General features: G+C 41.6%; 1 protein-coding gene across 4 annotated transcripts in view; it reads right to left on the bottom strand.

The window, feature by feature from the left end:
- LOC129696187 (transcriptional activator GLI3-like) overlaps positions 1-17085 on the bottom strand; it is a 360260-nt gene that overhangs the window by 329576 nt on the left and 13599 nt on the right. Inside the window, exon 1 of one of the 4 annotated variants that reach the window (XM_055633814.1) lies at positions 1568-2307. The exons of the other annotated variants lie outside the window; for them this stretch is intronic. The gene's annotated coding sequence lies outside the window, so the exon portion shown is untranslated. Of the gene's footprint in view, positions 1-1567; positions 2308-17085 lie in introns of those variants that run through there. 4 annotated transcript variants of the gene reach the window in all.

Raw genomic sequence — 17085 nt, 5'->3', positions numbered from 1 at the left:
CTACACAGTCATGAGTATACAGTGTGTAGAGCAGGGGACTAAGCACAGTCTAAGGTACCCCTGTGCTGGTGGCAATCAAGGAGGAAGTGTTCTTGACAATTGGTACTGATTGTGTTCTGTGGAAGAGGAAGTAAAGGGTGGCGTTGCAAAAGTATGCACAGAGACACAGTTCCCCGAGCTTGGTAACAGGTTTTCAGGGGATGATGGTGTTGAACCTAGAGCTATGGGCTATGACCAACAGCCAGACGTATGTGTTATTATTGTCCAAGTGGTCCAGTACGGAGTGGAGAGCCAGCGAGATTGCATCCTCTGCTGATCTATCATGGTGATAGACAAATTGTAATGGGTCCAGGTTGTTGCGGAGATAGGAGTTGATATATGTCATAACCAACCTCTCAGAGCATTTCATCGCTGGCTGTGTCATTGAGTCCGTAGTCATTGAAGCATTAGTCACTTTATTCTTGGGCATTGGTGTTATTGGTGCCCTTTTAAAGTAGGCTTTTATTCCTTTTCCCTCCATTTCCAAACAAACCATTTCCAAACAAACCTAGCTCTGCACCCACCCACTATGCATCCTCCATTATTGGCCTCTGATCATCTTCCTCAATCTACACACCCACTGGCCTTCTGCATACCTCCTTCTTTGTCCTCACTGACTTTAAACTCGTAGCAATGTCAGTCTGAATGAAAGACAGCCAGCCTCTCAATTTGGCTGGCTGATGACCAAGAATCAAAGGCAAAATAATACGTCGTTAAGTTTCCAATTTCTACCCAATAATGTTGGTACCCAGGTCTCATTGGTTGTTCATCTGGATCATTTTTATGCAGTAAAATACAATTAAATACAAGAAGGGCAAATGGAAAATAATATTGGCAAAGAAGGACATAGAAACATAGGAAATAGGTGCAGGAGTAGGCAATTCGGCCCTTCGAGCCTGCACCGCCATTCAATATGATCATGGCTGATCATCCAACTCAGTATCCTGTACCTGCCTTCTCTCCATACCCCCTGATCCCTTTAGCCACAAGGGCCACATCGAACTCCCTCTTAAATATAGCCAATGAACTGGCCTCAACTACATTCTGTGGCAGAGAATTCCAGAGATTCACCACTCTCAGTGTAAAAAATGTTTTTCTCATTCAGTCCTAAAAGATTTCCCCCTTATCCTTAAACTGTGACCCCTTGTTCTGGACTTCCCCAACAATCTTCCTGCATCTAGCCTGTCCAACCCCTTAAGAATTTTGTAAGTTTCTATAAGATCCCCCCTCAATCTTCTAAATTCTAACGAGTACAAGCCGAGTCTTCAAACAGACTTGTTAAATTAAACATTAGGATGGTATATTTCCTTTACAACTATATTGTCAACGTTCTTAATTACATTAGTATTTTGGACCGACTAGGTAGCTAGCTTTATAAACAGTTAATTTTGGGGCTTCTCATTGTTTCTACTCCAGGTACCATTTATCTGCAGAAAGATGCTTATCCTGGTCATCGGGTCAATATCAAGTGCTGTGAAAGTATTAAAATGCCATGTTGGCATAGCACTAGAGCTACGGCCTTACAGACCTGGGTTCGATCCTGACGACGGGTGCTGTCTGTATGGGGTTTGTACGTTCTCCCCGTGACCTACATGGGTTTTCTCCGAGATCTTCGGTTTCCTCCCACACTGTAAAGACGTACAGGTTTGTAGTTTAATTGGCTTGGTATACATGTAAAATTGTCCCTCGTGTTTGTGTGTAGGATAGCGTTACTGTCACTGGTCAGTGTGGACTCGGTGAGCCGAAGGCCCTGTTTCCGCACCGTAGCTCTAAACTAAGTGTACAATAGTGGAAATCTATCACAACATCAAAGACCACCTTCATAGTGGCCTTGTTCCAATTTAACTGTAATTAAACAGCATCTTGAGTGAATAGGCATTTTTATAGCAAAGAAATGGATTGGGAAAGGTTACACCTTAACCATGCCATCTACTCCCCAGCAATCTTTTGATTGCTTTGTGTTTCAAAAGAGAGGGTCTCCATCAGCATGACAAAGAGCAGAGGTGAAGTCACAAATCAAGTATCCAGTCTCTCAAGCAGGAATACGACATTGGGGACATTCTCACAACGTTCTTTGAATGCTATTCAATCTCGGCATACAGATGAATATGCCATTATCCAAACAAGAGAAATCACACAGCACTGCAACTTTTGATTTTGCACAGCTGCCTTCAAATTACATGACTGCCACCCTCCAACATTTTACTTAAGATCTCATTCTGAATTTGCATCCTTTTTTTCTGAAAAGGAAGGAATCAAGTGCATTCATTGGTTAATGAGGTGCAAGTGCTCCGAGTTAGTGCAAAGGAACAAAAAAAAAGGGGTCTGTGTGAAGGAGCCTTCAATGGAGACACTGAAGTATATTCAGAGACCGATCAGAAGGGCAAATTCAACCATTCCAACTCGCTTGTCTTCAAACAGATTTGTAGTTTTATCAAATAACAAAGAAATGCATAACCTTCAAGGGCACGTGGCTGATCATGCCCTGAATTATTTGTGAGGCATGAATACTTTAATGTATGTTCACAAATGATACTACCTTTACCATTTGAGACAAAATACTAACCAAATGAATCGGCTATTTAACTTCTGTTTGAAAAAACTACAAATGTAGAGTGGGATCTTAAGTGAAACTCTGGAGAGCAACAATCTTGTGATTTTAAAGGATGATGTGTTTAATTTAAAAAAATATATGCAATCCCTGTGAATTCATAATGATGTATGTAGAATTAGGCCTTGAAACGTAAAATGTAACCCCTAAAATGTACCCCCTTCCCCCTGTCCAATTTATCACATCACCCCATGGCAAAATATCCTCCTCGGAGCTGGATAGTTCATCTATCTGGCCTTTCTGATCTCACCTTTGCCCATTAATCCCTTTCTCCTATGCATTCCTTTATTTTAGCTGCTAATTTCCTGTGTGTGCTATTTATTAACAAATTTGAAAGAAATGGATCAACACCAATATTAAATGGACAAAAATAAATGACAGTTCAAGAGTTGCAAGAGTCAGAGCTTAGTTCGAAAGCTGTCTATAACTGCATCCAAGATCTTGGAAATGCCGCAAAATGGCCAAAACTCAGAGAGATATTCCTTGCTAAAATCTACTAATACTAATAACTATTTGGCTTTATTGCTTATTTCACCAAAACTTAGCTGTTAAATGTCCTGCATCATTTCTATGCAATCATGAGTGAATAGTACAAGTCCACATTAAATGTAATGAATTGTGAAGGAAAGTCTTTTTATGAGCTTACCTATATGGATATTTTGTAAAATCTGTATTATTGTCAAGTCCTGAGCAATGAAATTGAGAGGTAAAGACACATTAAAAAAAATGCTGGAGTAATTCAGCGGGACAGGCAGCAACTCTGGAGAGAAGGAATGGGTGGCATTTCGGGTCGAGACCCTTCTTCAGACTGATGTCAGGGGAGTGGGCGGGACAGAGATAGAATGTAGTCAGACAGTAATACTGGGGGGGAGAACTGGGAAGGGGAGGGGATGGAGAGGGTGGGAAAGCAAGGGCTATTCGAAGTTAGAGAAGTCAATGTTCATGTTGCTGGGGTGTAAGCTTGAGGTAATATGAGGTATTGTTCCTCCAATTTGCGCTGGGCCTCACTCTGACAATGGAGGAGGCCCAGGACAGAAAGGTAAAGACGCATGTTGAGTTCTTACACATTCAACAGCTGTAAGTTTCATCTTGTTCACGGTACGATCAAAATCATTTCATAATGTCACACAGATTCTCTGAACATTGCAGCAAGCAAGCGCAACACCCATTTGTTTCTAAACAGCGAATAATACAACCTCCCTGTGAAAACAATGCATTGTTTGTGCATGTATTAACTAACCTGGTCTTCTGCTGCCTCTAGAAATCTGTTTGCAATTTATCATCTAAATAAGGAGTAAATCATTCTGCACGATACAACAACATCAAAGAAAGAATCATGTTGCTGATATTCACACAATAACCTACAAGAATAAGAAACAGAGTGGAGCTGGTAATACTTTCCGAGAGTAGACACAAAATGCTGGAGTAACTCAACGGGACAGGCAGCATCTCTGGAGAGAAGGAATGAGTGATGTTTCTGGTCGAGACCCTTCTTCAGATTGACGTCAGGGGAGGGAGCGGGACAATGATAGAAAGTAGGCGGAGACAGTAAGCCTGGTGGGAGAACTGGGAAGGGGGAGGGGATGGAGAGAGAGGGAAAGAAAGGGCTATCTGAAGTCAATGTTCATGCCGCTGGGGTGTAAACTATCCAAGCAAAATATGAGGTGCTGTTCTTCCAATTTGTGCTGGGTCTCTGACAATGGAGGAGGCCCAGGACAGAAAGGTCAGATTGGGAATGGGAGGGGGAGTTGAAGCGTTGAGCCATAGGGAGATCAGGTAGGTTAAGACGGACTGAGCGGAGGTGTTCAGCGAAACGATCGCCGAGCCTGTGCTTGCTCTCTCTCGCCAATGGATAGAGGTTGACACCTGGAACAGCGGGTAGATGAGGTTGGAGAAGGTGCAAGTGAACCTCTGTCTCACCTGGAAAGAATGTTTGGGTCCTTGGATGAGTCGAGGGGGGAGTTAAAGGGACATGTGTTGCATCTCCTGCGGTTGCAGGGGAAAGTACCCGGGGAGGGGGTGGTTTGAGTGGGAAGGGATGAGTTGACCAGGGAGTTTCAGAGGGAACGGCCTCTGAGGAAAGCAGAAAGGGGCAGAGTTGTGAAGATGTGGCCAGTAGTGGGATCCCATTAGAGGTGGTGAAAATGTTGGAGGATCATATGCTGTTTGCGTGGCTGATGGGGTGGAAGGTGAGGACAAGGGGGCCTCCGTCCTTGTTACGAATAGGGGGAGGGGGAGTAAGAGCAGAGCTATGGGATATCGAGGAGACCTTAATGAGAGCCTCATCTCTAATGGAAGAGGGGAACCCCCGTTCCCTAAAGAATGAGGACATCTCCGATGCCCTGGTTTGGAACACCTCATCCTGGGTGCAGATGCGGCATAGATGGAGGAATTGGGAGTAGGGGATGCGGTCCTTACAGGAAGCAGGGTGGGAAGAAGTGTAGTCAAGATAGCTATGGGAGTCAGTATGTTTGTAGTGGATGTCAGTCAATAGTTTGTTCCCTGTTTCTGAGAATACTTTCCGAGAAACTATTTTGCATAAGTCATTGATTAGTTCTGATGAAATGATAAAGAGCTCCCACGGAATGTTTTCACACCATGCACCTTTACAGAAGGACTAACCCTGTATCAATATAATTAGTCCTAAAGGAAAGAGATACTTTGCGCTGCTTCACCTTTTATTATAGAGTCAGTACAGCTTGGGAACAGGTCCTTCAACACAACATTTCCATGCTGACCAAGTTGGTTTCTGGTCTAGTCTCATTTGCCCATTTGGCCCATAGCCTTCTAAAACCTTCTTCCATAGCGAGAGCATTTGAGTATAGGAGCAAGGAGGTCCTACTGCAGTTGTACAGGGCCTTGGTGAGACTACACCGGAGTCTTGTGGTTTAGTCTCCTAATTTGAGGAAGGCATTCTTGCTATTGAGGGAGTGCAGCGTAGGTTCACAAGGTTAATTTCCGGGATGGCGGGACTGTCATATGATGAAAGAATGGATCAACTGGGCTTGTATTCACTGGAATTTAGAAGGATGAGAGGGGAACTTATAGAAACATATAAAATTCTTAAGGGATTGAACAGGCTAGATGCAGGAAAAATGTTCCCATTGTTGCGGGGGTCTAGAACCAGGGATCGCAGTTTACGAATAAGAGGTAGGCCATTTAGGACTGAGATGAGGAAAAACTTTTTCACCCATAGAGTTGTGAATCTGTGGAATTCTCTGCCACAGAAGGCAGTGGAGGCTAATTCACTGGTTGTATTCAAGAGAGAGTTAGATATAACAGTTAGGACTAACGGAATCAATGGATATGGGGAGAAAGCAGGAACAGGGTACTGATTTTGGATGATCAACCATGATCATATTGAATGGCGGTGCTGGCCAAATGGCCTACTCCTGCACCTATTTTCTATGTTTCCATGTTTCTAAACCCTTCATAATTACCATTTCTTTGCCCATCTTCCCAGCTGATCTAGATCCTATTGTAAATTTTGACTTTTTTTTTAAACTGTCCACTAAACCACTAATTTTAGGGTCCTACTAACCTACTTTGTTTGCTAATTAACTGCAATTTTCTCAGTTCTTCAGTCAAGTTGTAAGAGTTTGCACCAAACCTTGTTGTCGTGACATCCACTTAGCTCAGTTGAAAAACATACTAATGTCTTTCGGGGACTGATCTTTCTTTGGTACTAAAATATAATTACATAGTAGCACAGATAGTTCTGCTATTACGTTAGAGTTGCATTACAAAAATACCTGTTGTTCTAGAAAATAGTGTTATAAAAACTGGGACAATGGGGAAAAGGGGGCAAGGGGCAATGAGGTCCAAGAGAATTTCAGACACGCAATAATAATGTTATTTTTCCCTGCAGGATTTTCAAAATAAGGTTCTTTTTAATATCTACAAATCATTTTTTGTTACTACAAGCTAAAGTACTAAAGCCTTTATGGTGACAACTTTATTCCTTGATTGTTTAATGGAGTAATATTACCCAAGTGTTGATAGAAGCAATCGCTTGTCAATTACCATGGCCTCCTACAGTGAAAGAAGCAGCTGAGTTGTAAAGAGACAATGGTATCCGTTCACTGCGGGGAGGCTACGTGGAAACTTTTTTTCTCCATGACAGCTTTTTTTCTTCCTGCCAATTTACAAACTTTATAACCAATTAGGCTTGCGTAATACAAATAAAGTTCCCTAATTCATCAATCATTTTAGGTCCAATTTGTTCTATAGCAGAACTACGTGTACTATTACACACAAAACTAACAACACTTAGGGGATATACTGGACAACAGGCAGAAAAAGATTTAGTCTTCCATCTTATCAATTCTGGGTAATAATGTCAGAATATAGGAGAGACATCAGAGTGTAGGAGGAATGTCGATCGTCAAATTGAATGGAGCCAGAACAACAACCTTGCTCTCACCATCAGTAAAACCAAGGAATTGATTTTTCTTTTTTTGAAGAGGAAGGATCTATCTTGTGCAAGTTAGATCCACAAACCTATCTTCATCAACAGGTTGGCAATCAAGAGAGTCAACAACTTGAAGTTCCTAGGCATGTGCATCGCTGAAGATTTGTCCTGGGACCAGTACATTGAAGCAATCATAAAGAAAGCCATCATGTCTTTACTTCCTTAGAAGAGTGAGGAGATTCAATATGTTGACGAATACTCTCTTGAACTTCAACAGGTGTACGGTAGAAATCGCAATGACTGGTTGCATCATAGTCTGGTTGGCAACTTGAATGTCCAGCAACAAAGGAGATCACAAAAAGCGGTGGATACCGTCCAGTACGTCGCAGGTACTGACCTCTCCACTGTTGAAGGGATCTATAGGAGGCACTCCGGCCACACCACCCTGCTCACACGCTAATTTCACTCCTGCCATCATGAAGATTGTATCGGAGTCTGAAAACTGTGACCTCAGGGTTGATTAAACAGCTTCTTCCCAACAACCATGAGATTCTTGAATACTACATACACCAGTACTCTGTGAACATAAACTGTCTTATTTGCACTATGGACTTGTCTTTTTTTGCACTAATATTAGGGTTTTTAATTTATTGAACTTTTGCTTATCATGTTATCTATAAGTACCATGTTTACAGACCTGTTATGTTGTTGCAAGTAAGAATTTCATTGTTCAGTTTTCAGTACATATAATAATTAGACATTCTTGCCCATTTGCAGGACCATGTTACTCATAAATTGGCTGCCTTGTTGCCTTTGGTTATTGCTGAGTGAAATGTCCTAAATAAATTAATTTGCTTCTAAAGTTGCTTGATTATTTTTCATCTGAGCCGCAATTTTTCAGCCAATGAAAGTTCCTACCACTTTGCTGCTTGAACATGCTGTTCTCTTCAGATTTTTAACGTAAAATGGCTCCACAATGAGGTGGTGAAATCACAGGGCCAAATATGGCTGGGTCTGGGCACCTTCCCTAAAATATTTGTGCCAACAATTTTTGGAAGTGCAAGATAATAGAGAATGGTAACAGTCACAAAGTAAAAAGCAGTATATTTACCCAACTGGGTAACCAAGAACAAGGGACAATTATATTAATCATAGACAAATTAAAAGTGCACAAAAATGTCTGACAGGTGTCAGGGGTTATGGGGAGAAGGCAGGAGAATGGGGTTAGGAGGGAGAGATAGATCAGCCATGATCGATTGGCAGAATAGACTTGATGGGCCAAATGGCCAAACTCTCTGCCACAGAAGATAGTTGAGGCCAGTTCATTGGCTATATTTAAGAGGGAGTTAGATGTGGCCCAGTCAATCTGTAACCAACTCCGCTATCTTTAAGAGCCCTATCTAGCTCTCTCTTGAAAGTATCCAGAGAAATGGCCTCCAACGCCCTCTGAGGCAGAGAATTCCACAGACTCACAAATCTCTGTGTGCGTACTAGTCAATGCTGTTTTAAGACTACTGCCAAAAATTGTTAACCTACAATAATCTGTCACCCTTGACAGGCCCACCTTTAAGTCATGTGTTCAAGTCCCACTCTTGTGCCCTGGCATGAAACTCTAGTCTAGTCCTGAGGGAATGCCACGTTGTTCAAGATTCTTCCTTCCAGGTGAGATTCTAAACAGAAGTCCAACACTATCTTCTTACATGGACACAAGTCTGATGACACTATTTTTGGAAATTCCCAAGTGGTCCTTGTCATTTTTATACCTAAACCAATCTAATCAAAAACTAATTTATTTACTATTTATTTAAGAGACTTTTCCCTGGAAATGTCAGTGCGTCGTGCAATGATGTTTTAGTCACTGCACTGTCCAACCACATCAATATTTAGTTGCTAATCACAATTTAATCACAACAAATTGCACATCTTCAAGTTGGAAGGTGTGACAGTCCTCCTCTCCTGAGATCTCAGACCTAGATAGCAGTTTCTGAATCAATGTTTAGCTGCACATGAGCAGACACCCACAATTGACATTCTATTTACATATAAATTATGATGAATGTTGTTGGCCTCATCATTAACTACAGATTAAAATCCAGGCAGAATTCATCAAACTGCTGCTCCCCAGGTTACAGCAGGGTGGTGCCCCTGTGAACTATTCATAACCCGGACAGTTCACAAGTCGGAAGAGCAGCCACAAAATCAAGTTCCCACAGAGCAGACGATGTTTGCAGCTCCGAAGCAGCCAGAAAATCCATCCCACTTTTCTGCCAAGGGCTCGTTTGTATGTACTTACACTATAACCTGGAGAGGACCTGTATGTAACAAAAAACACACTGCTGGAGGAAGGCAGCGTGGTATCAATAGATAAAAGATAAGCCATTTAAGCTAACAAAAAAAAATCTGGAGAAAAATGAGATTAGAACACAGGATTGATTAATGTCAAGGAGTCGGATAATAGGGCACTGAACTTTTCTGTGTTATAAAAATTAAATAAATTTAACGCACGGTAAACCATATTTAAAACCATGTTTGGATCAATTCATGCCGCTCACAAAATTCTAAGAGGCATTTTCAGGATCCATGTATTTACAATGATTTTTTGCAACATGTTCTTAATGATGTTGATGATTGCGCAACACTATTTACCAGAATTACCAGTATAAACTGAAGCTTCACGATCCAGTTTATGACTGCCCTTTGAAAACACAAAAAAGTCCTACAAACCAATATGTTTTTCATTTTGTCATATCAAAGCACCATAATGGGAGGTTTCAGAAGGTCGTTCCAGCCACAAAGGAGACCACTCGAATTTCTCTCAAAGTGCACAGTCATGAAAGTCAATGGATCTGTTTGACATTGGAAGACAGCATAAAGTTCCAAGGAAATCTATTGCCTCTTGGTCTACTGACTGTGATTTGGAGGTACATCAACCATACACATACACTAATGAACACATGGCATCAATATGAACTTAAGATGAGTGTGCATCACGAGCTCCCACACACAAGTGTCAAGGAGCTAGTCATTTAAGATTTGAGTTCTGTAATTACATTATTAGGGTGAGGATCATAGAACTGCATTGAATCTATTTCATTTCTGTATATTAAATTTCTGAGCGAGTTAAAGATCTGACAACGGTGAGTAAAATCTTGAACAGGGCAGAGAGAAAACTTCCTATTGGAATGATCAAGGGACATAAGATAAGGGAAATTGACAAAACAGTATTTTGTAATCAGTGGGTGATTTGGGATTGGGATACATTCCAAAAATAATAGTCATGGCAGACTCAATAGAAAGTGTTGCTGCAATTAGATATTTGAAATGAAAGTATTTATAGTTACAGAGAGATACCAAGGAGTGGGAATAGTTTGATTGCTCCAGTGCAGAACTGGTGCACATTCACAAGATCACAAGGAAATAGGAGCAGGGGTCGGCCACAGCCTCTTCGTACTTGTCCCACCATTCAATCTGAACATGGCTAATCTACGCAGGCCTCAACCGCTCTTTTTCTCTAGATCCTTCTATTCCTTAATCTATCAAATATTTATCTACCTCCACTTTAGATACTTCTAAAGATCCGGCTTCCAATGCCTGCTGGGGCAGAGAATTCCAGTCATTAGCCTTTGCAAGAAGAATTTTCAATGTTATTCAGTTTTAAAAGACTGGCCCATCCATTTGTAGTTATGTCTCCTTGTATGAGTAGCTCCCAATAGCAAAACATTCCAACATCTATCCCCATCAAGTTTTATTTCGGTTTTGTACGTTGAAACAAGGTTCTCTCTCATTCTTCTCAAATTCTCTCTCATTCTTCTCCTTGGAAAACAGGCCCAAACGATTTAGGGCCCAACCCTCTCTTCCCATAGGCCACAAGTCTCCTTCCATGATGAAACTATGGTGTGATTATTTAAAACTCACAAGCCTCTAATCATGTCAGCATTTAAATGCTGGCAGAAATGAAGTCCGAAGAAGGGCTTTGATGCAAAAGGTCACCCATCCCTTGTCTCTAGAGATGCTACCCGACCCGCTGAATTAATCCAGCACTTTGTGTCTATCTCCATAAATGTCAATGGTTAGTACAGGCATTAAAGGACTATTCTGGGAAGCTATTGTTATACATTAATATATTACTTTAAATCTATCTTAATCCAATATATGTCTCTAATCTGTTTCTAACTATATTAAATCACTACAAATTTTATCGCAACTAAATCAAACCAACATCTTCACTAAATCAATGGGAATTATATCCAGCATAATTCTCCCATCTATGCAAATAGCATAGCAAAATACAAAAGGTGTGTTCATTTTTTTTAATAAGATAATCTTAAAATTTAATTTTCATTAAGAATGAAGACTGTCAGTAACATGTCAGTCTGAAGACGGGTTTCAGCCTGAAACGTTGCCTATTTCCTTTGCTCCATAGATGCTGCTGCACCCACTGAGTTTCTCCAGCATTTTTGTGTACCTGTCAGTAACAATAATTCACTTGGCATATTTGAAAATTATTCAAGGCTGGGTATTGGCCATAATTCCTGCAAATATGGCTGTGTATCACACATCTAAAAGTAAAGCCATTAACATGTTGCAATAAGACAGATAAGATAAGGTCATAGAAACATAGAAAAATAGCTGCGGGAGGAAGCCATTTGGCCCTTCGAGTCAGCATCGCCATTCAATATGATCATGGCTGATCATCTAAAATCAGAGGGGGGGGGGGGGGGAGAAAGAGAGGGGGGGGGGAGAAGAGAGGGAGGGGGATAAGAAGAGGGGGGGGGGATAAGAGGAGAGGGGGGGGGATAAGAGGGGGGGGGGATAAGAGGGGGGGGGGGATAGGGGGGGGAGGGGGGAGGGGAGGGAGGGGGAGGGGAGGAGGAGGGGGGGGGGGGAGGGGGGGGGGGGGAAGGGTGGGGGGGGGGGGGGAGGGGGGGGGGGGGGGGGGGGGAGAGGGGGGGGGGGGAGAGGAAAGGGGGGTGAGGAAAGGGGTAGGGGGACCTAAAAAACATTTTAGAACCAAAAAAGACACATTCTGCAAGTATTTTAGAACCGAGACACTTTTTGCAAACATTTTAGAACCTATAGACATATTCTGCAAGCGTTTTAGACCACTAAGGACACTTACATTTGAGTAGACATGTGTTCAGTGTTATTCACAGTTCAGAGAAACGTGACCCTCTGCCTTCCTCCAGCTTGCAGACACTGATTGAGGCACACCACTTCCTGGTTTTATAGTCCCTCCCCCCTGCTGCCAGCAGGGGCAGCAGAGAGAAAGGGAAATTTTGTAAAATCATTATTATCTCTGTCATTTTTCATCGACGGGAAAAATCCTCGGCACACATACGGCGGAGGGGGGCTCTGAGCGAGGCGGCCAAAGATGACAGCCGTAGGTGGCGGCGTTCTCTCGGAAATCGCAGCACAGATGGCCAACCCACAGAGGGTTGGGTGTTTATGCGTGCTATTTTCGTGATATTTATTTAGTTGTTTATCTTTTAATATTTTACCTTGTATGTATCGTTAGCTTTTAGAAATGTTTGAATGGTGCACTGACTGGCTGACATTTTTAAATTTCGTTGTACATGGTTCATGTTACAATGACAATAAAGAAACTATTCTACTATTCAAAACTGGTCAAGAACAGACTGCAGATTGTACCGTAGATAGACACAAAAAGCTGTCATAACTCAGCGGGTCAGACAACATTTCTGGTGAAAAGGAATAGGTGAAGTTTCGGGTCAAGAGCCGATACGACATTCACATATATTCAGTTAAATATATGTGAATGTCAGAGACATTCATAAACTTTTACAATATGTAGACAGCTTAGGCGGGAGATAAACCTCTAAGAGGAGGCAAGGCAGGAGGAGGGGAGGGTGGGAAAAGGCTGTCAGGTCAGGCTAACAGGCCTCAACAGTAAGCCACTCTCTGGGCCTATTTGCCAAGTGGCTTCACTATGCCTCACTGGGGACCTCCCTGGTGCAGAGGATCATCTTTGTCAATCCTCTGCATCCAGCCCAGGGAAGTGGTAACTGTAAGAATGACCCCGAATCTCACTCCAATCTGCCCATTCCTATACTTTTGCTCTTTCATTCTATTTACTGCAATTCACAGTGACCCATGCTGTATAGAACTCTTCAAACAAATTCATCTTGCTGAGTAAATAGACTGTTTACTTCAGACTGTTGCAAGTCGCACGCTGACTCCAACTTACTGGCTAACAAAGTGGTGTTAACAACCATTTTGCAATAAGAAACAGTTGGAAATCCTGGGACTGTAAACAATATAAATCATAAATATTAATATTAATCAAGATTCTGATACTGCTTTGTTTCTACTATTTTGTAACTATAAGTGGTGCTTAAACTAAGGGCAAGTACCAAAAGTAGAATCATACCACCAGCTATCTAATTTTAAAATTAATCGAAATATCTGAATTGCTTTACTTACTTGCAAGTGCAGAAAAGAGAAATATCCAATATCTACATTCACTTACAAAATATTGACGAACTCTGTAATTAAAAAATGGGGATGTTTCTACACAACAACCAGTGTTTCAGTTAATGTTCAAAGCTTATTCCATAATTGTATGGTTACATTTTTTAAAACCACACTGGCATTGCACACATGCCTCGCACATTCTGTTGGAATAGTTGTTTAATACTTTAGAATTCAAGATGCTCTCAACTGGGCACTGACACAACACTGTAACCATTTTACAATTCAACTGCTTCACTTCATATTTCTTTAAGTCTTCACTGTAGCCATGTGACATGATACAATCCAGGCTAGCAGGCAGCAAAAAACGTAGCAGGGGAAACAATTCTACCTAAATACAGTACTTTGAATGATGTGTTCCATTTCAGAAACCAGCTAAAACCAAGAATAGCAAATCAAGAGGGAAAAACAGTGCTGCGTGGAATTAAATCTGAAGGAAAACGACATGTACATGCACGAATATCCCTCAACAACAGAAATCCCTTCACTGTCCAGCAGAATATTTAATAATGCACGATAAAATCTGAAGAAGGGTCTCGACCTGAAAAGTCACCCATTCCTTCGCTCTATAGATACTGCCACACCCGCTGAGTTTCTCCAGCATTTTTGTCTAGCTCCTATAAACTCCTTCGATGTTAATTTTAAAATATGGGTACAGCTCCATGTTCCATTTCCATCCGGCTGTGTCGGTTTTAACTGGAACTGTATAAAAAAAACATTTCATTGGAAAACCATAAAAGCTTATTGGACTGATTATAGTCTCAATATGCCACAAACTTGAACGTGGTAATTCTAACAAGACTTCAAATATTTCCATGTCATTTGGCCCTCAGAGGTGGACCAGAACTTACAACTATGCTTAGAAGTTTGCTTGATTTCCGTAGGCTCACAAATGCCAACCTATACTTTTTGTGGAAGACTAACTTTATAAAAAAGAAGCTTTAGTTATAGGATTGGATGCACACATGTGCATTCCAAGGTTTAAAGAGGATTTGAAAGATTGATTCAAAGTTTTCAAGTTATAGCTTCCAAACTCTTTTCAGGAAAGCCAGTCATTTGTCTCTGCTCTATTGGTTCAAGCAGACTCTGTGCCAAAAATACATTTCTTCACTGTGTGCCCAGAATATTCTGTGGTTTGGTTCACCACTTTCTATGGTGAAGCAACTGCATTTGGATCCCAAATCAAAACTGCTACAAGATTTTTCCACTTTCCAGCATTAATTTGTTTGGATCCAGTCAGGCAACCTTAATATTTAATTTGAAAACCAAAGACAAATGGGAATGCAATAATAAGAGCAAAATGGTGATTATCGGACAGACAGCCAGTTGCACTTCATTGTTTTAAATTCAGTATCCCAAATAATAGTTAGAGTATGTATTATTAATCCTCACTGTCGTGCTTCAACAGGAAGTGTATGTACCATCATATTACATTATTTAATTGGAATATGGCAATGGAATAGCCTTAAATAAAACAAGAAGCATCTAATGATTATTCTCTACATGCAAACTGAATCAGGAGATAAACCTCAAGTTTAGGTTGAGAACTAAAATAATTCCTGCAGATAGTTGAAGATAAAAAAATGTCGGGACATAGAAAAAGTGCAGGAGTGTAGCACCGACTAATGGCTCTTCCAAAGAATCAGAGCAAACCTGCTGGGCTGAATGGCCTCATTTCACGCAGTACCGCTTTATAATTACATTTATACATTAGAAAAACGGTATTTTGCATTTGTTTATTATTGTCGTGTGTATCCAGGTACATGAAAAGCTGCGTTTGCATGCTATCCAGTCAGATCATTCTACACACGAGTATACAATCCTGTCATACACAAAGTGCAATAGGTAGTGCAGAATATAATGTCACAGCATTGTAGTGTTGTAGTTACAGAGATAAAGTTCAAGGTCCACAATGGGAAAGGATAACTGGGAATTAACAGGAGTGTTATAATAAATTGACAAGTACATGCAATATACATGATCTTTCAAATTCAATCACTGCAGGTCAAGGTCAATACATTTTCTCTTTGGGCCTCTGTTTGTTAAAGGATTAATCTCAAAGATTAATATGGAAACCTAATCCAAGTTTCAAGTAAAAACTATGAAGGATCAATTAGCAACCAATAAGTAATCTAGAGTGAAAACAAAGAACTGTAAACAGCCACAAAAAGCTGGAGTAACTCAACGGGACATGCAGCATCTCTAGAGAGAAGGAATAGGTGACATTTCAGGTTGAGACTCTTCTTCAGACTGGTTAGAGATCAGGGAATCGAGAGATATAGATGGTGATGTGGAGAGATAAAAGAACAATGAATGAAAGATATGCAAAAAAGTAAAAATGGTAAAGGAAACAGGCCATTGTTAGCTGTTTGTAGGGTAAAAATTAGAAGCGAGTGCAACTTGGGTGGGGGAGGGATAGGGAGAGAGGGAATGTCGGGGCTACCTGAAGTGAGAGAAATCAATATACATACCACTGGGCTGTAAGCTGCCCAAGCGAAATATGAGATGCTGTTCCTCCAATTTGCGTTTGGCCTCACTCTGACAATGGAGGAGACAGGAATGTCTCTGATGGAATGGGAAGGAGAATTAAAGTGTTTAGCAACCGGGAGATCAGGTTGGTTCAGGCGGGCTGAGCTAAGGTGTTCCGCGAAGCGATCTCCCAGTCTGCGGTTGGTCTCGCCGATGTATAAGATCCACATCTTGAACAACGGATACAGTAGATAAGGTTGGAGGAGGTGCAAGTGAACTTCTGCCAACCCGAAATGACTGTTGGGGTCCCTGGACTGACGAGGGAGGAGTTGTAGGGACAGGTGTTGCATCTCCTGCGGTTGCAGCGGAAGGGAGCTGGGGTTTGGTGGTTTGGGTGGGAAGGGATGAGTTAACCAGGAAGTTGCCAAAGGAATGGCTCTGCGGAAGGCAGAAAGGGGTGAAGATGGAAATACGTGGCAAGTAGTGGGATCCCGTTGGATGTGACGGAAATTTCGGAGGATTATGTGTTGTTTGCAATGGCTGATTTGGTGGAAGGTAAGGACTAGGGGGACTCTGTCTCTGTTGCGAGTAGGGGGAGGGGTAGCAAGGATGGAGCTGCGAGGGACCGAGGAGACACGAGTGAGGGCCACATCTATGGTGGAAGAGGGGAACCTCCATTCCCCAAAGAATGAGGACATCTCGGATGTTCTAGTATGGAACACCTCATCTTCAGTGCAGATGCGGCATAGACAAAGGAATTGGCACTAGAGAATAGATCCTTTGCAGGAAGCAGGGTGGGAAGAAGTGTAGTCGAGTTAGTTGTGGGAGTCAGTGGGTTTCTAATAGATGTCAGTCAATAGTCTATTTCCTGTGACGGAGCTTGTGAGTTCAAGAAAGGAGAGGGAGGTGTCGCAGATGGTCCAAGTAAATTTAAGTGCAAGATGAAAATTGGTGGTGAAGTTGATGAAGTCCATGAGTTCTGCATGGGTGCATGAGATGTTGGTTTACAAAAGAATGTGCTGAATTAACATAAGCATCTCTGGATAGGAGACATTTCAGAACGGGA

Source organism: Leucoraja erinacea, chromosome 4 (assembly GCF_028641065.1).
Source record: "Leucoraja erinacea ecotype New England chromosome 4, Leri_hhj_1, whole genome shotgun sequence".
NCBI lineage: Eukaryota > Metazoa > Chordata > Chondrichthyes > Rajiformes > Rajidae > Leucoraja > Leucoraja erinaceus.
This window is presented reverse-complemented; position numbering and strand designations above follow the sequence as displayed.